Source organism: Mauremys mutica, chromosome 9 (genome assembly GCF_020497125.1).
Source record: "Mauremys mutica isolate MM-2020 ecotype Southern chromosome 9, ASM2049712v1, whole genome shotgun sequence".
NCBI classification, from domain to species: Eukaryota; Metazoa; Chordata; order Testudines; family Geoemydidae; genus Mauremys; species Mauremys mutica.
In genome coordinates, this window is record NC_059080.1 from 53077359 (window position 1) to 53104307 (window position 26949).

Genomic DNA, 26949 nt, shown 5'->3' on the forward strand with positions numbered 1-26949 from the left:
TAAATCTGTAGGCCCAGTTATTACAGTAGGACTCAGGCTTTTTCACCCTGCTCTGAGCAGGGCTAGACATGTCTGAGCCTTGTCTGTCTGAGCACACCTGCCAGGACTCCTACCTGCAGAGCTGCACAGTGGTTGTGCGGTGGTGGAGATTTCCTGGAAACTGTTGGCGTAGGCAAGGCCTGCGAGTCACAGCTGGATTCTTTCCAGCACATTCATCATCATCAATGAAAGGTTCTGCCATTATACCTGAATGGTCGCATTGCCTCAATGACTCAAATGCAAGTCCCTTGCTTTCCTTGTACAGGAACTGGGATTTTGTTAAACAATTCTCTTGATGATGCAAGAGATGGAGCTCACTCAAACTCCACCGTGTTGGCTCTGCAGAGATAACCAGAGCAAAGAGCAAAAAAAGTTATTTGTCACTAAAGTCATCATTATATATGAATGAATATACACTGTAATGATAAGTTGACTAGCATTATTGAGTCACTAACTTTATCTGTGTGCTGTATAGCATTCAAGGCAGGAAGCTGCGTGGAAGCTTGTTTGTTTCTGTCTAACCTTTGTGATTGTTGCATTTAATAAATGTCTCTTCTTTAAGATGGACTATGATGACACACAGGAAGTAGATCTGCTGAGTAAGACTATAGGATTTCTTAGCTTGTAAGCACTTTGGGCAGTCTACCTCTATGAGTGTACAGGGAAAACCATACTGAAGACCCCATCAGCACAACTATAATGTAAATATGGAAAATAATAATAATTAATACAACTCACTGCCCATGCCATAAGTCTGCAGCTGTTCATTGCATTCGCTTTCCCCCCTTCTCGCCCCAAGTTTGCTGCTTTCCTGACTTCAAGGACATCTAGCCATTAGGACATAACAACAGGCATATCTCATGTGCATGCATGTTGAGATGATAAATTATTTGGTTGTTTGACAAAAATATAAGACCATAATGCACAGATCTAACAACACCTCCCTGTAAGCATTAACTTCCCCACAGTGAGAAAAATGCAACAGAACATTTGATATTTTTCTCTATAAATCCATTTGGTGCAGGTGCCACTGCTCAGTCAGTCACAGAGGAAAACATTCCCCATTGCAGAACTTGAGACAGGCCTAAAACATGGCATAGACTCCTGAGCCTCTGAACTGGTCAATGTTGAAATCCCTTTCGGCGTAAGGCAAACCAGCTTCTTTACACATTTCACTCCATTGAGGGAGGGGCTTTGAAAGTTTCAGGGCCTGGGAACATTTTATCCTCTCCAGAGAAGAGCTGAGGGACAACTTGATTACAAATGGGCCAAAGTCTCCCCTGAGCTTTTCGAAGTGGAGAGGTTGCCAGCCCAAGGGGCATTGAGGCTGAGGTGCAATAGCTGTTTAGCAAGATTAGTGGTGCAAGTAGAATTCATTTCTTACTGGTACACTGCACCAGCCAAAGGGGGGCGCATGTGACCTCCCCACGTGACCCCTCCCTAGCCTGGGGCCCCGTGCTCCCTCCATCTCCTCCCCATGATCTATCCCATGTTACCTGGGGCGGGGGGGCGGGGAGAGCGATCCCAGTGGATGGACATGGCACAGCTTCTGTATCGGCTGCTAAGAGAAGAGGAGGGCTTGCTCTCTGGAAAAATAGCCAGTTCACAGTCACACCTGCTTTGGGAATTGCCAGCAGAAGAGATTCAAATCAGCTCCCTCTGACAGCAGAGAATATTTTTTTCAGACACGCTGGCAATCGAGCCGCACACCAGCAGCTTCTCCAGCATGGCTGTACCACCCCTAACCCCACCCCCAGCCCTTCCACACAGCTGTGTCTCCTGAGTCCTGTCCAGAGGGTCTGTAGAGCAGCCACACCAGAGGAAAGGGCTGGGGGAGCAAGGCTGGGGGCAGTACAGCTGCGCTGGAGAAGCTGCAGGCATGGGGCTCTGCTCCTTTCGCCGCTGCAGTTTCCAGGAGAACCCTGAACCGCAGAGAGAAACACAGGGCTGAAAACCACAGGGCAGGAGAAAGTCAGCTACGGTGAGCTGTTCTGCACTGTGGTTTGTGGAGTAAACGACCTCTGAGACATTAGCTACACCGTGGTTGGCTGACACCTAAGCTGTTACTATAGTCTATTGTGCTTTGTAATTCTTGGACAAAGCTGTTTCCTAGCCTCTTTGATGTGGAGGGGCAAGCTGCTAACCCTTTTGAGCAAGAGGCTAAGCTGGTGTAAAATTGCACAAGGAAGCCAGTGGTGTTACACTGATTTACAGCGTCTGAAGAGCTGGCCAAATACAATTGATACCATTCTCCTTTACGAATATCTGAAATGGAGACCCAGCATTCACCTTGATCAGGAAATTCATGTTTAGCAAATCATTGAATATTAGGATTGGAAGGGACCTCAGGAGGTCATCTAGTCCAACCCCCTACTCAAAGCAGGACCAATCCCCAACTAAATCATCTCAGCCAGGGCTTTGTCAAGCCAGGCCTTAAAAACCTCTAAGGATGGAGATTCCACCACCTCCCTAGGTAACCCATTCCAGTGCTTCACCACCCTCCTATCGAAATAGTGTTTCCTAATATCCAACCTAAACCCCCCTGCTGCAACTTGAGACCATTGATCCTTGTTCTGTCATCTGCCACCACTGAGAACAGACACACTCCATCCTCTTTGGAACCCCCCTTCAGGTAGCTGAAGGCTGCTATCAAATCCCCCCTCACTCTTCTCTTCTGCAGACTAAATAAGCCCAGTTCCCTCAGCCTCTCCTCATAAGTCATGTGCCCCAGCCCCCTAATCATTATCATTGCTCTCTGCTGGATTCTCTCCAATTTGTCCACGTCCTATCTGTAGTGGAGGGCGGGGGAAAACTGGACACAATACTCCAGATGTGGCCTCACCAGTGTTGAATAGAGGGGAATAATCACTTCTCTCAATCTGCTAGCAACGCTCCTACTAATGCAGCCCAATTTGCCGTTAGTTTTCTTGGCAACAAGGGCACATTGTTGACTCATATCCAGCTTCTTGTCCACTGTAATCCGCTGATAATTTTCTGCAGAACTGCCTCTTAGCCAGTCGGTTCCTAGCCTGTAGCAGTGCATGGGATTCTTCCATCCAAAGTGCAGGACTCTGCACTTGTCCTTGTTGAATCTCATCAGATTTCTTTTGGCCCACTCCTCCAGTTTGTCTAGGTCACTCTGGACCCTATCCCTACCCTCCAGTTTATTTATCTCACCCACCAACTTAGTGTCATTTTCAACCTTGCTGAGGGTGCAATCCATCCCATCATCCAGATCATTAATGAAGATTTCTCATAACTTCTGTGGGTTTTCTGGTTGTGGGGCTTGTTAAAGCTATTGCCTCTGACCCTCTGAAGAATGTCATTGTGTATTCCATGCTGCATGTACTCCTTGATGCCAATCCAACGATAATAGGGACATGTTACTACAGTTAGCTTGGGAACGTTGGGGCCAAGCTGATCAGGCTTATGATTTTAGCTCTAGAGGTCATTGGGTCAACCAAAGAGTTGGCCGTCACAGATGCACCGACTGTTATGCGAGCTCTACGTCATTCTCTGCACAGTTAATATAAATTCTGAGCCATGGATTCTGACCCCCATTCCAATCATAGCAGGGTGCAGTGGCAGACAAATTATAGCCCCGTTGGCACCCATTACACAGCCCACTCACCAAATCTATATTCTGGTCTAAACTTGGTGAGGTAAATAGCTTCTGCTGACCATTTTCATTTTAACTATTGCCATTGTGTCTACAATATTCAGGAGCAGCACTTCCTGCTCCAAGTTCATCTTTTGGACTGTGTATGGCTGAAGGGGTTCATTCAATAGACATTCACAATATCCTCTGGTATCTACAGCTTCATTTCTTTGAAGAGAGAAGCTTCTTCAGTCTGTTGTGTAGTAAAAGGAAGTTCTTTCGAAAAGGAGACTCTGGAAGTAGGATTTGCTTATGGTGAATTTTTTCACTGCTAATAGCAATCATGTGTCAGCATTTCTATGTTTATAAGATTGCTTATAAGATGGTAGCATCAAGCCCATCATTTTAGCCTAGCAGCACTAAGACTGATATATGTGGCTTTGGTCCAACAATCTTAACAAGAGACTTGTGGTCTGTAATTAATTAAAACTTCCATCTAGGCACTGGTTTCTCTATTTCTACTTCAGCATAGATTTCCCTTCACAGAACTATGATTTTTAACTGGAATAAAACAGGTGTAAATGATATGAGAGTCTTGCCGAGTTCCTTAGGTGATTACTTCATTTTTCTCGGGGAGGACCTCCACATAAATCATTTGACCAAAATGTAAATTGTGACTTTAAAAAAGCACTCTTGCCCTTTTTCACCTATGAGCCAAACTGTTTTAACACAGGCTCCAGGAACTAAATCCAGCCATCCCCTGTGTAATGATATATGGAATCAGTCTTTCTTTAAACAGGAAGTGTTTATTATACTAAGCAACTAAAAACTTCGGACCAACCAACCAACTTCCATGCAGTTTGAGTTCCAGCTTAGTCTTCCTTGTTTACCAGAGACAACACTCTGTGTTGAACTTGATATGGCACTCAGAGACATCTAGTGGCTCAATGATACATTTCACGTGCCTATAATTACAGTAACTCCATAATTCACGTCCTCTCGCTTAACTTTGTTTTGATGTTACGTCCCTGCTCCATTACAGAACATGCTCGTTTAAAGTTGTACAATGCTCTGCTATAACGTCATTTGGCCGCCTGCTTTGTCCCCAGCTGGCAGCCCCACTATCAGCTCCCCTACATCCCCCCTCCCCCTAGTGCCTCCAGCCCGCTGGCGGACCCCGCAGATCAGCACCTTCCCCCTGCTCCCCCCGCCTCCTGCCAGCAGCAATCAGCTGGTTTACACCATTCAGGAGGCAGGGGAGGGAGGGGGGAGGCTGCGCACTGCATCCTCGCTCCTCCCCACAGACTCCTGAATGCCACAAGACAGCTGATTGTCGCAGGCAGGAGGCGGGGGGAGCAGTGGGAAGGCTCTGATCCGCAGGGTCCGCTGGCAGGAGGGAGGTGCTAGCGGGGGGTCACGTAGGGGAGCTAATATGGGGGCTGCCAGCCTGTTTAATACTTGTATTAAATTGCTTGTTTAATATTGTTTAAAATGTATATAATGTTGTTTGTCTGGCAAAAAAAAAAATCCCCTGGAACCTAACTCCTCCTATTTATATTAATTCTTATGAGGAAATTGGATTCACTTAACATTGTTTCACTTAAAGTCACATTCTTCAGGAACATAACTACAACGTTAAGTGAGGAGTTACTGTACAGCTGGTGAAATTCATTGAATTCAGTGGAGACACAAAAGGGATGAATTTGACTCCAGGTTTCCCAAATGAGCTTCCTCCTTTGCTTTTGCAATGACTAAGTCCTCCAGATAGCAGATCACTAAGTAAACCCTATAGGATTTAATCCATGATAGACCAAGATACAGCTGGAACGCTATCCACACCACTGGGAAACTTGATAAAATGAAGCAAATCTTTATGCATGCTAATGTTAAAGTACTTTCATGTCTCTTCTTTGATCTCTATCTGCTGTTAAGATGGAGACAAATTAAATGTTGCAAACTTTTGCCCCCCTGCTACCAGTACAAACAGATCCTGTGTTGTGGCATTGTTGGTCCTTAGCCAACAAAGAGTTCAGAGTTATATTTGATACTATTCTTCTCAGGGCCGGCTCCAGGGTTTTTGCTGCCCCAAGCAGCAGAAAAAAAATCCACCGTGCCACTTTCTTCTTCAGCAGCACTTCGGCGGCAGGTCCTTCCCTCTGAGAGGGACTGAGGGACCTGCCGCCGAATTGCCACCGAAGAGCCCAACGTGCCGCCCCTTCCCCTTGGCCGCCCCAAGCACCTGCTTGCTGAGCCGGTGCCTGGAGCTGGCCCTGATTCTTCTTTAAGAATATCAGAAACTGAGAACCATGGTTCACCTTTGTTTGGAAGTTCATATTTAGCAATAACAACGCAGAGTCCTTGTGGCATCTTAGAGACTAACAATGTTCTCAGAACTTCAGTTGTTTTTCTAGTTGTTTTTCATCGTCCATTATAAGCATGTATCTCAGGGATTCTCATGCCCAAAACAAATCTGTTGGCAATGTTATTGTAACCATGTTGGTCCCAGGATATTAGAGAGATAAACAAGGTAATATCTTTTACTGGATCAAATTCTGTTAGTTTAAGGGGCAAGCTAAACAGAGCTCTTCTTCAGGTCTGGGAAAGGTGTGCAGAGTGTCACAGCTAAATACAGGGTGGAAGAGATAAGGAGTTAACACATGTTGCAAGAGGCCACTCCAGGTGAAATGGGCAGTTAACACATTTTTGTCATAGGACAAAGGAGGAGTAGTGGGTTTCACATTGTTATAATAAGCCATAAATCCAGTGTCTTTGTTGAGTCCATAATTTTTAGTGTGTAACAACGCTCATCTTTTGAAGGTGCTATGGAGGTTTCCTTTGAGGATGAGGACTCAGAGGTCAGATATGGATGGAGTGATTGTTTTGTGAAAAGTGTTCACTCACATGTGATGTGGTGTTTTTGTCTGTGTCATTTTTCTGTGTGAGTACATCTGAAAGTGTAGTGATTGTCTCCTTTCACCCACATAGCATTGAGTGCACTGGATGAGGTACACCACATGTTGTGACATGTGTAGAACCTGTGGATCTTGAAAGGGGTGTTGTAGGGTGTGTTGATCATGGCAGCAGTGGGGATATGTCTCCAGGTTTTGCATCTGTCCTTCTGGCAGGGTCTGGTGCCACTTTGAGTTGGTGTGTCCTGGTCTGTGGAGAGCTTGCTTCTAATGATGAGCTTGGTAAGGTGGGGGGTTGTTTGAAGGCCAGAAGAGGGAGTTTGGGAAAGATTTCTTTCAGGATGGGGTTCCCATCAAGTATGGGTTGTAATTGTTGGATGATAACCTGTCTCGGTTCCAGTGTGGGGTGTTAGGTGACAACAAGGGGTGTGCGGTTGAAGGGTTTTTTCCCCCCTGTACTGAAGCAGGTTCTCTCAGGGCATTTGGGTGACCCATTCTGTGATGTTATCTATGTCTCTGGTGGAATGTCCTTGTTTGGTGAAGGTGGTTTTAAATGTGTTGAGGTTTGTTTCCCAGACTTTCTTCTCAGATTGTATTCTGCAGTGTCTCAGTGCCAGTTATACATAACAGATTTCTTGGTATTTTTGGTTACTGAATCTATAAAGATAGGTTTTGTGACCTAGGGGTTTCTTGTATGAAGTTTTCTGGAGGGTTCCATTATTGGATCTGATCGTGGTGTCCAGGAAGTTGAAGCTGGTGTGGGAGTGTTCCAGAGAGATTTTGATGTCATGTATATCATTGGTTTCATGTTGTATTAAATTCATAACTCTTCTAGGGTACGTCTACACTACAAGACTATTTCGAATCTACTTAATTTGAATTTGTGGAATCGACCTTATGAAGTCGAATTTGTGTATCCACATTAAATACACTAATTCGACTGTCTGAGTCCACAATAACGGGGCCAGCGTCGACTTTGGAAGCGGTGCACTGTGGGAAGCTATCCCACAGTTCCCGCAGTCCCCGCTGCCCAGTGGAATGCTGGGTAGAGCCCCCAATGCCTGCTGGGGGAAAAAATGTGTCGAGGGTGGTTTTGGGTAACTGTCATCATTCAACCGTCAATCACGCCCTCCCTCCCTCCCTCCCTCCCTGAAAGCGCCTGCAGGCAATCTGTTCGTGCACTTTTCTGCTCAGTGACAGCGCGGGCGCCACAGCACTTTGAGCACGGATCCCGCTGCAGTTATGGCCGTTGTCAACTCCTCGCACCTTATTGTCCACCTCTTCCACAGTCAGCTGCTGAGAAATAGGGCTACTTTTCAATGGTGCTGCGAGCACTGGTGGACCATGGGGGACGTTTTACCAACATCAACGTCGGGTGGCCAGGCAAAGTTCATGACGTGCGTGTTTTCAGGAACTCTGGTCTGTTTAGACGCCTGTGTTAGGTAAAAAGCAAGTCCTACTCACCTCTCCAGCACCCGAGTTTGTGCGGAGTTGGTATAGGGCTCAGAAAACTGTCAGAGACCAGACAATAATTCGTTGATCAACGGGCTCACACCACCTATCCTTATGCTTAAGAAGCAAAGCTTCGGAGTAAGTGTGGCAAGTTTATTAGGGGTGAGCATCAATGTTTATACTCAGAAGTAAACAAAGTGATTAACAGATCATAATGGTTTCATAACGCATAATCAATCAAGATTCTACAGGTATAAAACAGGTTAAAATGTAAATTAGAAAAGACAAAGGAGGATATGGCTACTTATTGGGAGGGGGGAGGTGTCAGGAGTAGTTCGCAGTTCAGAGCCTTGATTAAAAGTTTCAGACAGAGACATCAAGTCTGGATTAAGTTTAAACTCATGAAAAAGTTCAGACTCAACATTCCTCCATTTGTAGCTTTTGGGATAATTATTTACCTAAACGCTACACCCATTTTAAGGAGCCAAGGGCCGCTTGGCCAATTTCAGCCTGGGCCAACTCGAAGAGAGTAAGGCCTTTGGCTGAAGTAGGAAAAGAATAAAAAACTGACCACATGAGTTTATGAGGGAGGGACACCACTGGATGCAGCAACACAGTATTATAAGGATTACTATGGCCCCAACAATACCCACACAAGAGTTTTTTTAACCCCACCCAAATCCAGGCAGCCAATTCCATAAGGCTCCCCACCAATCATAAGGTGGCTGGTGTGTTCCATACATTGCGTTTCGGGGTATTCCATTTCTCAAAGTAGGAGGTAACCCACCACCCGTTGGACCACTGTTCCCCTGGTAACGCAGAGGGGTCGTTAGTGCGAACCGCAGAGCACCAATTTGTTAGTGGTGTTTTTAAAGTGCAGTGTAGTATGCTTGAGCAGTTGTAGAAGGCAATTGTATATCCCTTTAACAATTAGTTGGACACCCTCGTGATCTGAGCATGGGTTTCTTAAAAGCTGACTCTCTGAAGGCTTGTGGGGGGATTTACATATGGGATAACTAGTCGACGTGGGATGCACAAGGCTTGAAGCCAAGGTTTTTACTAAAGGCGGTGCCATTAAAAATACATGTTGCATTTACTGGTTCCCACAAAAGTATGACCCTTTCTGATCCTTTTAACAAATATCACAGTGATCCTGTCTGATTGGTTACCCTGAGAATATCCGTGTTAATTGCACTCCTCAAGTTTTGTCCATGTAAGATTGGGTGTGAGGGACTAGATTTTTATTCTAGCTCGGTGCATCCCATATAAGTCCATATTAGCAGTTTCAAGGGGAATGGAGTTGTGAAGGGGAAGTCCCTAATACTGCATTTACTGGAAAATTGTAGACTAGGCATACATACCCATCAGCACAATGTACTTCGATTTTTTTCCCAAAATACGAGTTTTAACCTCGGTGGGAATATCTAATAAAAGCATTATCTTTATAAGCAGAAAAATAAACTAAAAAGGCATAATAAAAAACATACTAGGTGTCCCAGAATAAAAAGGTCCTCTCATTTTTTCTTTTCTTCCGAGTCAATTTAAGTCTACTGATGTCTGAAAGAGGTAAGCTGGTCCACTGGTCAGAGGCAGTGTCCTTAGAGTGGTGGCAAGAGGCTGCTGGTCAGTCACTGTGGTCCACTATGGCTGGCTTGACGTGGGAGTGGTGGATCAGGATTTGCGTCCTTCCAGGAACACTGCAGTTCTGGGTTGTTTAAAAGAACCTGTGGGGTCCAGTAAACCTACTCGGCTGGAGGGCGTCGCCACGAATACGAACTTTTGGCCCAGACGAAGTCCCCTGGTTGGAACGGGTGGATCTGTTCTTCCAGCGGCACAGTCTGGAAAAACTCCTGTGAGGCTTTCCAAAGGGTACGGAGGCGAGCCTGTAGGGAGAGAAAACTGGCACGCGGTCATATGATCCCCCTCCCAATAGTGAAACATCAGCACGTGGTAGCGCCCCGCCTTTGAAAGGGGGGTGTCCATAGAGCAGTTCAAAGGGGGATAATCCCAATACACGGGTTGGGCGAGTTGCGTGCGAAGGTGAAAAGGACCAAGGGAAGTACCTGAGCCACTTTTGAACTCCTGTTTCCTGGACAGTATTTAGCCAATGTAAGCTTAAGCTTCCTATTCATACGCTCAACTTTCCCGCTAGAACTGGGTGTAGGGTGTATGAAAGGAGTGTGAAATGCCCAGTCCTCTTGTTCTAAACGGCCCCAAGGACATTACCAGGTAAAGTGGGAGTCCGCGATCTGAATCAAGTATGAGAGGGATGCCAAAACGGGGCTACACAATGTCTCTAAGGAGGATCTTCGCCACTGTGGCAGCAGTACAATTAGCAGTAGGAAAAGCTTCGACCATGAAGTCAGAGGGCAAACCAAAACAAGGAGGTGTTTTTTCCCAAAAGCCTTTGGCATATCTGCAAAAGTCAATTTGAAGATGTTGAATATGGAGCAGCAGGTGCGGTCTTCCACCCTTAATTTTGTTAAGAGGCGGAGCAGGTCCATTTCGCTGACATGTGCTGCATGCTTTCACTATTGACAGGCAGTAGGGTTGAATGCCTGGAGCATACCAAAAGCGAGCGACTGGTGTCCCACAAGGGCGTGTGTGCCGTAGTGACCCCCCCTTATCATGGTGCCAGCGAACTGCCACGGGGTATGTGGAAGCGAGGGAGGCAGGCTCGGCCATTACCGGCATAAGCCAGGTCCCTTTGACCAGAGTGGCTTCCGAGGCTCTCCTCACGACTAGTTTCAGCAGCGTGTACTGGTATGGGTAAAAGCATACTTGCTATCCTCAGTAAATATGGTAACGGTCTTACCAGCGGCCAACTGGCAAGCTCGGGCCAGGGCAATAGAGTTCGGCGGCTTGGGCTCCCAGATCTTGCCTGGCAGTGAGGCGGGGCCTCTTGAATGTCCCATTCAGAGGGTGAACTGCATAACCAGTGAAACGCTTGCCATCAACATAGAAGGAGCTTCCGTCCGAGAAGAGGTTGCAAGCAGGGTTTGTCCAGTGGCACGTCAAACAGGTTGTTCCTTATCTGTAAGATGCTATGAACTACTTCCACACAATCGTTTGCTGATCCCTGGAGGACTGGCAGGATCAGGAAGCAAGGTAGCTGGATTAGGGGCCCACACCTTTCAAAATTAGGTTAGTGTCTTCTAGGAGTTCGGCACTCTAGCTGCCTGCTGACGATGGGTCCGAAAAGACTTGGGTCGTGCCCCTACGCAGAAGGGCTGACAAGGCATGAGAGGTCCAGACCGTGGTAAAATGACCCAGGGTCAGGCTCTCTTGCCTTGTGATTAGCAGGGCAGGCTGCTGCCAGAGGTCCGGGTGGAGTGGTTTGCTCAAACTCCCCGCAGGACCGAGCAAGCAAGGTCGACAGAAGCCAATTAATCCTAAGAAACCTCGAAGGTGTTTCTTGGTGTTTGGCATGAGGGCAGTTTTGGATAGTCTTTATGGCGGACTGGGTCCATTTGTCTCCCCTCTGGGGTTAACAGGAAACCCAGATATCGAACCTTCTGTTGAGACCCACTGAATCTTGTTAGGTGTCTACCTTGTGGCCTCTGGTGTGTAGGTATACATAAAAGTGCCTTACCATCGATGCGGAGGGCGGCTTCTTCGCGGTTACCTAGTAGGATGTCATCTACGTATAGGACTAACGTGTGGATCCCTTGGCGGGAAAAAAAAAATGGTGAAGCCGTTCCAAGTCGTGGCGGAGGCATTGGCTGAAAAATCGTTGGGGCTGTCTCTGTAGCCTTGAGGAAGAGAAGTCGTTGCCAGTACATAACTTTGTCCTCCCAGGTGAAACCAAAGAGATATTGAGAGTCTGGGTGCACAAGGAATGCTGAAAAAGGCTGATTTTTAAGTCAATAACAGTGAACAATAACAGTGAACCATTCAGCATCCCAGGGGGATTTGGGGCTGATGATAGTAGCTGGATCAGGAACTACTGCATGAGAGGGACCACATACTGATTAATAACCCGTAGATCCTGTACAAAGCGCAACGAATAGGGTCTCAGTCCTTTTTAGGAGGCTTTTTGACAGGGCAGTATAGGGGTATTACAGGAGTGCGCTGAGGGCGGACTCTAGCTTTTGTGCAAATGAATCCCTCGACAATGGGGCGGATGCCTTCCTGGGCTTCCAGCGGACAGGGGGTATTGGGGGACTGATGGGGGGCTAAGGAGGGCTTCACTTGAATCCTTACTGGCTCTGCCGAAAGGAGTTAGGCCCAACATCAGTGTCAGAAATTCCCCAGAGGTGTTGAAGGCAAGTCAGTGAGAGTCAGGGGAGAGAGAGGGGGGGGGGGGCGGTTCCCCAATTACCAATGGTGACCTGAGTTAGGGCCGAATCTCTAAACACTGTCATCAATAATCCTACCCCTTCAGGAGTGCAAGGTTAAAGTAACCTCAAGCTTACAGAGTAAATCCCGGCCCATCAAAGGGATCGGTCACAAGCTGGGGAAAAACGAAACGGTGAGAAAAACATTTATCATCCCAGCATAAATAACATTTAGAGGCAAAGTGAGTCCCAGAGACTGTGGGTATGCCTTCCACCCCAGTTGCAGTTTTTAAACCTCATGAGGATAGCCAAGGAGAGGGGGCTTGATTTAAAAGAGAGAAAGTAGCTCCAGTATCAATGAGGAAACAGACAGGCAAGTCCTGGACTGAAAGGGTTAGATGAGGCTCTTTGCTGGGAGGGGAGAAAGTGAGGAAAGAGCCGGCTAAAGACATTAAGGAAATAAGACCATCACATTGTTTGCCTTTGCCCCCGGGGGGGTTTGTTTTTTAAAAAAAATAAAAATAACTTTTTGTCATTGAGAAGGCTGAGTTTGCTGCAGCTAGCTGCTGTTGCCCGTAGTTGATCCAGGCCTGAGGAACGGGCTGGGGACTGGTGTGCAGCGGTGTATTTGTCCCTGGTGTAAGTACCATGCGGATGCGACCGGCACCCTCGGGCGTCCCAGGGGCATTCACGTTTAAAGTGACCGGGCTGTCCGCACTGAAATAACAATTTCCTTGGTGGCTGGGGTTGCCTAGGACCCTCTCCCCGAGCACCCTGAAATCCCTGCCACGGCCACGACTTCTGCCTCGAATACCAAAACCCCCCGCCGAAAAAGCTAAAGCCATTAACTTATATTTCTTCCTTTTCTCTTTCTTTTTAAAACTACTTTCCCTTTTTTTTTTCCATGCAAAACTCCTCCCGAGGTGTGCCCCTCCTCCATTTCCGCCTTATCCCTCTGCAGAGATTCCAATCTGGAGTCCTGCAGATTCCCCCTCTGGCCTGGCGCCCTGGAGAGAGTCCCCTTGCTGAGGAACTGAGGGCAGGTGCAAGTGGGGACCAACTGACGGGAGTTAAAAATCACGCCGTGGTTTGTACCACCCTCATTGAAATAACATGGAGGGGGTTCACTCTCGGAAGAATACCTGACTCTCGCCAATAAATTTTTAAAGATTTCCACAGCTCTGTCCCGGATGTCTGATCTGGATCCGTCCCAACAAAAACCAGTAACATATCTATCCAATAACGCACGGATGGTCTTTTTCGATCTGGCTCCCTTACTCCTCTTAAGGCAGCCTGTACGAAAAGGACCGCCATACGAAGGCCACCTCATCTCCGGGTTTCGGCCCTACCGCGGTATAGGAGCCCACCAGTTCCAATTCCTTACACACACCCCACCAACCCCCCCCCACCCCCCCCCCCCCCCCCCCCCCCCCCCCCCCTGTGTACAACTTCCTCCTAGACATTCCCTCTGTACTGGGAGTTTCCCATCATTCCATAACTTATTTACAATCCCCATGCGACTCTCAAGAGGCACACGCTAGTCCCTTGACCCATGGTTGTCTGACAGGAGCCCTCCCAACTTGGCGTTTATCCTGCTGTCCCAGTACAACGACCCCTCAATATTGAATTGGCTGGGAGAAATCTCCTGTGGCGCCTGCCAATTCGTATATGAGTGGTCTGAACCACTGGACAGAGGCACCACACCAGAAGGAATCCCGGACGAGCCCACCAAATTGTTAGGTAAAAAGCAAGTCCTACTCACCTCTCCAGCTCACCACCGGTTTGTGCGGAGTTGGTATAAAGCGGCTCAGAAAACTGTCAGAGACCAGACAATAATTCGATGATCAACGGGCTCACCACCATCCTTAGCTTAAGAAGCAAAGCTTCGGGAGTATTTTAAAAAAAGTGTTTGTGGCAAGTTTATTAGGGGTGAGCATCACTGTATTTTTTGTTTTTTTATACACAGAAGTAAACAAAGTGATTAACAGATCATAATGGTCATAAGGCATAATCAATCAAGATTCTACAGGATAAAACAGGTTAAAATGTAAATTAGAAAAGACAAAGGAGGATATGGCTACTTATTGGGAGGGGGGAGGTGTCAGGAGTAGTTCGCAGGTCAGAGCCTTGATTAAAAGTTTCAGACAGAGACATCAAGTCTGGATTAAGTTTAAACTCATGAAAAGTTCAGACTCAACATCTGCAGGAAGGTAGTTTCTTCCCGGACCACAAAATAAGTCTTGGGGATATGCAGATGCCTATAGTGATCGTCTGGGACCCAGCCTACCCGCTAATGCCCTGGCTCGTGAAGCTCTGTGCAGGCGCCTTGCACAGCGACAAGGAGCTCTTCAAGTCCCAGCGAGCAGTGAGCAGCGTGACCTGTGACTGTTCAGTTTCTTTACAGAGAAGCTGAACCTGCCCCTGTTTCTTTACCAAGTGACTGTTGACTAGCATCTGCAGTTACATACCCCGCCCACCCCGCTTCCCCAACTTCCAACACACGTTTAAAAATAAAATACATGTTCCACTGTAACTTTACAAAGGTTTCTTTATTGATGACTTTGCGTTACAGGGTTGAAACTGGGACACGGACTGTGCTGGGTAGGGTGTGCGGTGATGTAAAGACCGCCTGTAAACTCGAGGAATGACAGGCTCCTGCTCCCAGAGCGGTCTGCAGTGCCGGACTGGATGTTTCAACGGAGCCTGCCATCCCTCCTTTTTGGCACTCTGTGTGCGGGGGCTATGTGGCCTTTTGGCGGGGAAGGACGGATACAGATTCCTCTGCTGCGTGGCTCTGTGGTCCAGGACAGGGATCGTTGTATGAGATCTGTAACCCCCCTCCCCCGCTACAAAGTCACGTACCCCCCCACCCACACAGAACCTGCAAACCACCTCCCATACCGACCAGGGTGCGTACTGACTGCAGTGTGTGTGTGACCTGCTGCTGATCCTGCCCCCATGTCTTTACCCTGGTAAAGGTGATTGTCCTGTCAAATTACCAACCCCCTTCCCCCCCTTCAAACACAGTCTCCTCTAAAAGAACATGACGGAAAAAGTAATTAACAGAAAAGTATTTTTTATTATCAACTAGACAGTTAGGGGATGAAACTGGGATGGGGGCTTGGGTGAGGCGGGAAGGAAAGGACTTCTCAAAATTTAGGCTATGAGAGCTTTTCGGTACTTGAGCACTCTGCTGGGGTGCAGTGACAGTTTACATGGCCTCTGGCGCCCCTCCTTCTGGTTATTTTGGGTGAGGGGGGTATGGGACTTTGTGGCGGGGGAGGGCGGTTGCAGATACACTGCAGGGGGGCTCTGTCCTCCTGCCTGAGGTCCTGCAGAACATGCACAAGGCGCAGGAGCATGTCCGTTTGCTCCCTCAGTAGTCCAAGCAGCGTTTGAGTCGACTGCTTGTCTTCCTCACGCCACCTCTCCTCCCGTTCGCTGTGTGAGCGCTGGTACAGAGAGAGGGTCTCCCTCCACTGGCTCTGCTGGTCCGCCTCGTCTCGGGAGCACCCCATAACTTCAGTGAACATCTCGTCCCGTGTCTTTTTCTTTTGCCGCCTCATCTTTGCCAGCCTCTGTGAGGGGGATGCTGTGGCAGGTCTGGAGACAGTCGAAGCTGTGTGATGTGAAAAAGGGAGTGAATTCCTTGCAAAGATAAATTTTTGCGAAGAATGAACACAGTGTAGTCTGTCTCTGTGAATTCTGGGTTGAGATCCCAGTGCCCGATGGGGCAAAAACCATTTTCACAGGTGGTTCTGGGTAAATGTCGTCAGTCATCCCTTCCTCCGGGAAAGCTACAGCAGACAATCATTTCAAGCCCGTTTTCCCTGGATTGCCCTGGCAGACGCCACAGCGTGGAAACCATGGAGCCTATTTTGCCTTTTGTGCCTGTCACCGTATGTGTACTAGATGCCGCTGACAGAGGCGGTCCAGCAGCGCTACACAGCAGCTTGCTTTTGCTTTTGCATGACAGCAGAGATGGTTACCAGCCATACTGTACCATCTACCATACCATAAATTGGTAATAAGATGGGCATGGTTACCAGTCCTTTTGCACTGCACCATTTGCTGCTGTCATAAGTGCCCCTGGCTGCTCTTAGCCAGGGGCGCAAAAGCCAAAATTGGGAATGACTCCCTGAGTCAATCCCTCCTTTTTGGTATCTAAAAATAGAATCAGTCCTGCCTAGAATATGGGCAAGTGTACTAGAGAACCACTGTATCAGAGAACCAGAGAGCACAGCTGCTCTGTGTCAGATCCTGCATAGATTATGAGCTGAATGCTATTCACAGGGGGTGCTCCTGCAACAACCCCACCTGTTCATTCCATTCTTCCCCTGCCTTCCTGGGCTACCATAGCATTGTCCCCCCACTTGTGTGATGAAGTAATAAAGAATGCAGGAATAAGACACAGTGCCTTGTTAGTGAGAAATGAGTGGAAGGCAGCCTCCAGTTGCTATGATAATCCAGATAGGACATTAAGGAGTGTGGAGGAGAGGAGCCCAGCATCCTGCTGCTAGTCCAGGGGCAATTGAATCTTTTCTTTACACATGAAGGGTGGGAGCTGATGAAGCTCAGCCCCCTGTTGCTATGATGACGGTTACCAGCCATACTGCACCATCTACCAGGAAAAATTAGGGCCAGGCGCCCTTGATCAACCTCACAGATGCTAGTACGCATGGTTACCAGTCCTTTTGCACTGCCCCATGTGCCAATAGGCTGATGATGACGATGGGTATCAGTCTTACTGTACCATCAGCCACCCATGGCGGGGGGGGGACGGAGCAAGGATGTCGGTGTTCAGTGCTGCACCATCGCATCTATCTGCAGCATTCAGTAAAGATAGGGTGACATGTAAAAGAGTCAAGAGAGGATTGTTTTCCCTTTCACTTCTGGGGGTGGGGGGGGTGCGTAAATTGCCGAGCTATGCCCTGACCCACCGCGGACACTGTTTTTGACCCTAGAAGCATTTGGAGCTCAGCCAAGAATGCAAATGCTTTTCGGAGACAGCAGGAACTGTGGGATACCTTGCGTCCTCAGTCCCCCCTCCCTCCATGAGCGTCCATTTGATTCTTTGGCTTTCCGTTACGCTCGTCACACAGCAGCATGCTGAGTCTGTGCTATGCCGTCTGTCCGGAGATTTTTAAAAAATACTTTGGACCAGGCGTAACATTACAGTAATTCCCCTAATTACATGCAGGAGTCTCCGAGCGAGATCACCCTGAGGACGGTCACTGAAGGAGATAGAGAGCGCCTGCTGCGTGAAAGCCAGCACAAACCAGGGCCCTACGCAGCCGTGCTCGGGGAGGCAATGCTCCCTGAGTACCTCATGAAAGCCTGGCGCGGAAAAGTGTGCTGCCACGGAGCACCCAATAAGGCAGCTCTCCCCAGGAACCTCCTGCGGAGGCTTTTCGATTCCCTCCAGGAGAGGTTCGTGGAGATCTCCCAGGAGGATTTCTGTTCTATCCCCATATATAGAGAGACCTCCTTTTCACATACTTCAGATTCCTGTTATATTAAGAATAAAAGTTTACATGGTTAAAGCACTTACCGACTGCTCCTTCCCCTGATTCAGGATCCGGGTTAATGGCCGGGGAGGGTTGGTAGGGGATCTCCGTGACGGTAATGAAGAGATCCTGGCTGTCGGGGAAACCAGCGTTGTAAGCGCTGTCGCCTGCCTCGTCCTCCAGAAACCCTTCCTCATCTTCCCCGTCCGCGAACATCGCCGAGGAACTGTCCGTCGACATTGTCCCATCGTCAGAGTCCATGGTCACTTGTGGGGCAGTGGTGGCAGGCTCCGTAGCGTCCGTTTGCCGCTTTGATTTTTTGGTAGCCTTGTCTGGGGTCCTTGATTTTCACGCGGCGCTGCGTTGCATCCCGGCTGTATCATCTGTCTCTCATGGCTATGGAGACCTTCTCGTAGGTCTTTGCATTCCGTTATTTGGAGCGCAGCTCCGAAAGCACAGACTCCTCGCCCCTCACTCCGATCAGATCGAAGAGTTCCCGGTCAGTCTATGCTGGGTCCCTCTTTCTATTCAGAGATTACATGAACTCCTCTGCTGGAGAGCTCTGCATCGCTGCCGGTGCTGCTGAGCTCGCCCCGATGTCCAACCACGAAATGAGATTCTAACTGTCCAGACAGGAAAAGGAATTCAAATTTTCCCGGGACTTTTCCTGTGTGGCTGGTCAGAGCATCCGAGCTCGGACTGCTGTCCAGAGCGTCAACAGAGTGGTGCAGTGTGGGATAGCTCCCGGAGCTAGTAAGCTCGATTTGCATCCACACCTAGCCTAATTCGACATAGCCATGTCGAATTTAGCGCTACTCCCCTCGTCGGGGTGGAGTATCGAATTCGAACTAAAGAGCCCTCTAGGTCGAACTAAATGGCTTCCTGGTGTGGACGGGTGCACGGTTAATTCGAATTAATGCTGCTAAATTCGAATTAAAGTCCTAGTGTAGACCAGGCCTTAGACACCAAAACTCATGGACTTAATAAAGACACTGGATTTATGGCTTATTACAGCAATGTGAAACCCATTACCCCTCCTTTGTCCTATGACTATAGCTGTGTTAACTGCCCACTTCATCTCGAGTGGCCTCTTGCAACATGTGTTAATTCCTTATCTCTTCCACCTTGTATTTAGCTGTGACACTCTGAGAACCTTTCCCAGACCTCTGTAGCTCGAAATTCTCTTGAACCCAAAGAAGTTGGTCCAATAAAAGTTATTACCTCACTCACCTTGTCTCTCAAAACATTCTGTCATACAAGGCTTTATTTAGTAATAGCTTAAAACCACACATTCCTGCAGCATGATCCCAAGACTGCATACTACCTTAATTTCTGAAGATAAATGCTCTTCATCAGGAACTAAGTGATGGGTGCTTGTTAGCTCCTCACAGTGCTTTCCTCTTTGCTGCTTAGCATAGCTTTGTTTTTTCTCCAGCCTCTCCCAAGCATTATGTGTTGTGTGAAATGGCAATGTCTCCACTGTATGGAAAGGGTTCATAGGGCTGTGTATCTTCAGCACATTAATAGCATTACAGCCCAAGTTGTCTCACAATAGTCCCCCAATGGTTGTACAGAGATGTTAGAATTGGAGAGGTGACGGACTGAGTTGTAAAGGGTTCTGCATGTCATGGCTCTTGTGAGAGGCTCAGTTGCCCATCTTGACTCTGTAGTATCTACTGGAAAGGAATGAAGCCAATCTAGTGCAATTTTGTTGGTTCCTGACCTGAAGATGAGCTCTGTGGAGCTCAAAAGCGTGTTTCTTTCACCAACAGAACTCAACCAACTTGTCTTTCTCATTCTGTGACCCATCCTGTGACTTCAATGGAAACTGAGGGGGCTGAGCAGCTGGCAGGACTGCGTCCATCATTTTCTGTTCAGTCATTGTGCTGGTGTGTCTGCTTTGGTTACAGTATTTGGTAACCAGCTGAGGCACAAATACATCTCCAGAACTTAGAACATTAATCCTTTTGTGTGTGTCTAAAGAGCCAGATTCTAATACCTTCAGTCACACTGAATAGTGTTCTACTCTATGAGCAGTCCTGCTGAAGTCAACAGGACTACTCTAGGAGTAGGGTGCTACTCAAAGGAAGTAAGTGTATGGAAATCTGGCCATAAGTAAATAGAGACATGAGGACGGGGCACAGTTTTCAAAAGGAAGCAGGTAGTGTTTGTTTTCCATTGATTAAACTTGGGTCTCCTACACTTCTGCTAAGAAAAATCTGTGCATGAGTTAAAGAGAAAGGCCTAAAGCCACTTCAGACGTGGGTTTTTTTGTAGACCAGTACAGTAGCTTTTGGAGTTAAGAATGTTGCTATGAGAGCGCTCTATGTCTGTCTATATGTAAATAGTTAACAAGTAAAGCAACAGTAGATGGTGCTTAAGAATCAGTAGCATAGTTCCTGGTTGAAGGACCAATCAAAGTTGTTACTGGGCCCTGGAAATAGCTTCCTGAGTGCAGCTTTCTACAGGCAGCTCTGAACTAATGTTTAAAGTCGCACAGGTGCATTAGAGAGTCTTTCCCATCCGGTATTTTGAATGCATTTTCAGGAAATGGTGGCAATGGAGTTACAAGGGGAATCTTTGTTATTACAGGAGATGTTCCACTACAGAGTGAGCCATAAGCCCACAGAAGAAGTTACAAACATTAATTGGGTTGATTTATGGATGTTAAGGCCTGAAGGGACCATTATGATCATCTACTCTGGTCTTCTGCAGAACATAGGACAGAGAACCTCATCCAGGGATAGCTACAGTGGAGGAAATTATTCATCCTTGCTGTTGGAAGTGAGCGCTATCAACCCCAGAGTGAGTAACCTGACTGGCTGGAAACCTCCCTCAGAGCTTTATTGTACTATACTTTCTCCACACCTCCTATTTTTCTGTTGCCACACCTCTGATGACACCCACAGGAGGTGAGCAGGAAGGGAGTAATAGAGCAGGGCAGCTGTGAAAAAGAACAAGATGGTGGGATGGTGCGCACCAGGCCAAACCTCCAGAGACTCGTCACGTCCATTGAGGATGAACCAGTGCATCTGCAAAGACCCAGCTGCTCTAGCTTTTGTGATATTTTTTGATTCTTTCATTGTGCCCTGGGTCTGATGACCCCAGAAATGCAGGTTTTGGTGTCACAAGGAGGTTCTTCCACTATGCACAGCTTAAAGGAAGAGGGGAGGCACTTCCCAGGCTCCCCACTTTCCTCATCCTCTATTAGCAATTGGAGGAGGAAAGGAGAACCCATCACTCGTGAACGAAGCCCCCTTGCAGCCTTCAGGACTGAAGGGCAGGAAGCCAAAATCAAAACTCCCTCCCCTTCTCTCCCCCTCTCCCTCTTCCCCCCCCCCCCCAGTGTATCACTGGCTATTGTCCTCATCAAACAAAGCCCTTTCATCAGAGGCTCTTTAACACACTTTATTTCTCTTTTATTTTGCTTTGAAATAAGCCGGGCAACAATTAATTTCAGAGAGAGAGAGAGAGAAAGAGCGAATTCAACAAGGATCTATTACTACTCTCGGCTTCTATTGCTGTAATGAAAATCTATTTCCTTTCCCTTTTGTGTCCCATATAATTTAATGCCCATTTTATTAATGGTCTGAAATAATTACGGAACCTTTTGTGATTCTCAAGTATGTTTCATTTAATTGTGCAATAAACGCCTAATCTCTTCCTCCATCTGAAGCTATTATGGCATTAAAATTAACAATTATGCAGCAATGCGCCCGGGTCCATAGAAATCACTCCAGATAACTAGACATATATAAATCATTCATGAGAACAATTTCTGAAAAGAGACGAAGGGAGAGAGGGGAAAAAAAATTGTGTTGAGAATGACATTGGGAAGCCAAGGGCCTGGTCTGTAAGAAGATAGCAACACCTTAAAAAAAATCTCTTTTTCCCCCTTTTTTTGTTATTATTTTACTAATTGTATTAAGTGGCACAACCCTCCCACCCCCCCTTCTATTAGCCTGACAGATATTTTCAGAATTAATTAACCGTTAGCTCAGAGGATAAATTGTTCATTATCAATTTTTCCCCCCTTCTTTCTTTCTTTCCTTTTATAGTTTTTCTTTTTCTCTTTCAGGCCAGCAATTACACTCTCTGCCATTCACTGGCAGGTCCTGTTCTGTAGGAAGTAATCCAAATGGGGAAAGTGCTTTTTCTTTCTACCCTATTCACTTCTCCTCTTCTCCCTTTTGTGGGATTTAATAACCATGGCTGATAGGCGCGCTGTGGACAGAGAGGTTAAGTTTGTTGTCTCAGCACTTTGCTGACAGGGGACAGCTCAGAAATCCTGTCGTTTATAACCAGCCCTACAGGGTAAAAGTGCCTGCTTCTTTTTCCATTCTCAACATTGCACCAGCGTTTCCTTCCTGAATTGTGATTTATTTGTGGGGGGAGCTGAAGTAAATTCTTCCAGCACTCATGAAAGTAGGAGACTGGCGGAGCCAAAGCGTAGAGTGGTTGGGGGCTATGTAAGTTTTTCCCCATGGTCTCTCACTCCCAACTTTAGCTGTGCATCTCACTGCTTGAATTTGACATCCCTGTTATTTTATCCTGTGGTCTCTCCTTAGCGGAGGCTGCCACAGTTTTCTCTTAGGGCCCAGCATGAAGCAGGTTGATCCAACCAAACTTTTGGCATGGCCTTGCCTATATGAACCTCCTTCTCCTGCGGGAAGCGTCCTGCTTTGACACCAATTTTTCTTTTCCTTGATGTAAACAGATCCCTTCTGCAGACTATCCAAGTGTTATTTGTACAGGTGAGACGTTAAGTAATGGGCAAATTAGTTCTAATGTGTTTAGGAAACAGCTGGGCCTAGGACAGAACTCTGAATAATGGAACATAGAGGGTAAAACACAGTTCAAGCTAGTGCCACTCTGTCATCAGCATCTATACTCTGCCACTGAGTACTGGGGTCCTTCCCCTATGCAGTCTGTGACGAAGTGGGGGATTTTCTTGTTTTTTCCTTGTTTTTCCAATGGTTTGCATGCAGAGGGGGTGGGACTCAGTTTCCCTGGATATTACTGGTTTAATAAGGTGATGGGAGAGGGAGTTTGTTGTTACAGAGGACCAGCAAGGGAACTTGGGACCCCAGCCAAAGGCCTGGAGAATGAATACCCCAGCGACTGGTGACCTGGCGACCCAGAGGCCCAGCTCAGGAGTCACAACCGGTTCCGGACAGTGGGAGGACAATGGGCTGTAAAGAGAGGACCCCAGTGACCTAACCAGCTGGTTCCAGCCAGAGGGGGACAGAGAAAGGCTGAGAGGAGAGGAAACCCAGGCAACCCTGTTTACCTGGATAGAAGACAATGGACAGAGGCAGGGTTTGGGGCCAGTGATATCAGATGCCCAGCTGGAAAGCATGGGGGCTCAGGGCTGGAGTGGGGGAGCAGGCAGAGCCCACCTGGATGCAGGGGAGACTTGGATGTGCTGTGCTGAGGAAGGCCAGGCCTGAGGGCCCTGAGAGTTTCCTGTGCTGTGTTCAGATGCTCAATAAACCCTCCTGTTTTACACTGGTTGAGAGTCACTCTGGTCTAGAGAACAGGGTTGCATTATTCCCTCTGGGAGTAGAGGCCCCAGGGGTCCTGAGCGAGTGGACTTCCTGAGGGAGGCCATGGTGAGAAACAGGTGTGCTAAGGCTCAGAGAAGTGCGGTTCCAGGAGGTGGAGGTGCTTAACCCCCAAGAGAGAGTGGACCCCCAAGAAGGGCTGTCACATTGAAGGGGGTTCCCCCCAGGGACCACACAGGGCCAAGAGTAGGCACAACCTGTGAGTCCGTGACACACAGTAATCCACTGGTTCAAGCACTTTCTGTTCTGTGGCATCACCTTCCTGATGCCAAAGCTCTATCGCCCAGCATATCCCTACCCACAACAACATTCTCCTGGTCAGGAAAAAGCCCTCCGCTTACTCTTGGCATATGTATGAAACCCTCTGCCAGCACCAGAGCTCTGTCCCTCAGTTTTCTGCAGCTATCATTGCTCAGCCACAGATAGATAATGCTAGTGTCTGTGTTCTCCTACTCTGGGCAGTGTTCTGCCAGTACTAGCCTTTGGCCAGTGTAGGTACTGGCAGAACCTTTTGTTCTTTGCTGCTCTGGCAAGAACCATTTCTCTGCTATCCTGGGCAGTACCATAGTAATGCCAGCACTCTGATACTCAGTGTAACAGCCTGCCACTATGGAATTCTGCCACTCAATGCACCACCTGAGCAGGGTTAATGCTCTCCCGCAGAGCAATACCCACCCAGGGCTCTGCCACTCGAACCAAGTCATGACTAGATACTCCAGAGTTTGTTCTTGAACGGAGAAGGATGTTGTGGCTGTGATAGTTCTTCCCTTTACTTGCTGCATCTGGATCTGAAGGGATGCAGATAGAATGGGCTGGACCGTGAGGAGAGGCAGTGTGAGACAACAGTAAAGGGACACTTGCTTCAGGTGCTGACCAAGGGGGCTTATTAGAATAAGGAAAAAGGAGTTAGCCTTGAAGCTACTCTGTCTCTGTCTTCGGTACAGAGAATCTTTTATCTAGAATCATTCCTAGCCCTGCGCCTGACTGGCTTTTTGCGACAGATCTGAAGAGCCAGCACCCATATTCTCCAATCTCGCTCAAGCACAGATTGTAGAGAACTGCTGCCCTTGCTGCTGGATTCTCAGGAGATCCCAGCACTGGCTCTGGAATCCTGTGGAATTCAATGGAACCAGACACAGAGCCCTGGAGAGCTTGGGTCGGTATCGTATTATACACGGTGTCAGAGCGCTGGCATTGGCAGACTGCTGACTTTGGTGGGCTCTTGGAGAGTGATGGGTCACTGGCACTGACAGGACGTTGGGCAGACTCACAGAGGGCTGGCCATGGCAAGGTATGTCACAGAGTGGAACAGCACTGGTATTGCTGGGAGCTTCTCAGAACGTAGGGTAGCCCTGGCATTTCCCATGGATTGCAGCAAATGGCAGAATGAGATGAATAATATCTGACATCACTGTAGTGCCTCTCATCCCATTACAAGTCTAGCCAGGATGGAACACGTTACCTACACACCACATGGGCAAGTCATCATTGCTGATGGAGCCATTACGTTTGCATTTACTGAGGTTTGCTGGTTTAGCGCTTCCCCCTCAATTTCACCCTATTGTCGATTTTTGCATTTAATGTTCTTGATTTCTTTTTCACTAAAAGGCAAAGAAGAAAGTTTTAAAAACAGGAAGCAGGTGGAGCCTATTATTGCATACCAGCCAGAACCCTGAAGCTCAGGAGAGACTTTGAATTGCTATCTCTGGGCAAGGAAAACCACAGTGGTGGCCTGCTTGAAACTGTCCTCCTCCTCTTCCTCTTTGTCATCCTTCTCTGAGGCCTTCACCCAGCCTTTCACTGGCTTCTCTTTCTATTCCGACTCTAATGAGCCACTGGTTAACCCCTTCCTTACCTATTCCATTACAGGCCCTTCATATTACATACCTTTGTAATTCTGCTGCCAACTCTCTCCCTGAGCCAAATAGAAAATGATAAGTCAACCATGATAAGACAAACCTGTAGTTTGTCGGCCAAGTCATTTTAAAGGGAAACGTTTTAAACAGTCCGAGTATAACACGTCTTCTTTAATTTTATCCAGATCCCAGACAAATTCTACCCTAGGATTAGATGTGGAGTATGAAAATTCAGGGGAACTAGTTTCTTCCTGAAGAAATTAGGTATGTGTGGGGAGAGCCTGGGGGGTTGACAGTCAGGTTTTTTATAGGAAGCTGATTGTAGCATTAATATGAAGAAGCTAGTGATTCAATTCCATTCAGTTCAGTGAATCTCCATTGGTATAACAAGCCAGGCAAATGCTGCCAGAATAAGAATGAGTCAAACTCCTCAGATGTCTCTCAGAGGTGGGCCTGACCCACCCAGGGCAGGGTTACACACTGAGTTTGTAGTCTGAGCCTCTATGTCCATGTGTTGTTACTGTCTATTCCTGATCTGGCAGCAGGCTGCTACCTACCTGAAGAAGAGCTCTGTGTGGCTCGAAAGCTTGTCACGCTCACCAACAGAAGTCGGTCCAATAGAAGTTATTCCCTCACCCACCTTGTCTCTCTAATATCCTGGAACCAACATGGCTACAACTACATTACACCTAGCACAAAGTCATCCCTGTAATCTCTCTCTTTTCTCCCAGGGTCCTGCATCAGAATGTCTGAATTTTACTACAGGATTTGATACTGTGTGTCATGAAAGCTTACTTGGAAATTAGTTGGATTAGGAACTATTGCTGAATATACTAAAATCCACTTATGATCCAAATTCTTATCTAGTTCTATATGGCCAACCAACACCACCAGACAGCTAGGGTGACTGAATGCTGGCTGTAGGATCACATGCACAGAGTAATGCAAACGGCAATGTGTGGAATTTGATGACTGGTGTTAGGAGTGGTGTTATGTAACATCTTCATCAGGGATGGACAAAAGGTAGCAAATGTGTCTGCTGTTTGTTATTGCTTCGTTTATTACATTTTCAATAAATATTACGTAAATCAGTAAAACGTTTGGTAACGCCTGTCACCACTAAACCAAGAAAACCCCAAATACAGATGAAATATTCAAGTTCATTATGGTATATATACAGTAAAGGCTGATAACCAGATACAAATCTGACCAAAGACTTCAATTAGGAGCTTTCAATAATGGTAGCACACCACAAATGCCATTTAGAAGAAAATATGTAATCAGCAGAGCTCAAGAGAGAAAAAGACTCTATCAAACATGACAGTGAGCATAGTTCAAAAGCAGATTAATCAAATTAAATTCCAAATTCATCCAGTGACCTCCCCCTTTTCAGATCAATGGAAGGAGACACACATCTGCTTTGATATCTTTTCTATGCAAAGGATCCTTTGACTGATCAGGGTAAAAAAATACCCAAACAGACAGATGATTATTGGAATTTATTTGACAGTATTATGGATTTATAATTTAAAATCTGCCTTAATCCATTTAATATCCAAGGCTTGGGGTGGGGAGGAGGGGAGAGAGGTAGAGGAGAGATTGTTTCCTACACTGTAAACTAGATAAGAAAAACTAACCCTCAGGACTAAAGTTTTCAAAGGAGTTGTGCCACTGAGGCCTGGTGCAGGGACATTTTAATTTCCAGGACCAGCACTGTTAGGGAACTCATGGGCAGCATAGAGACCAA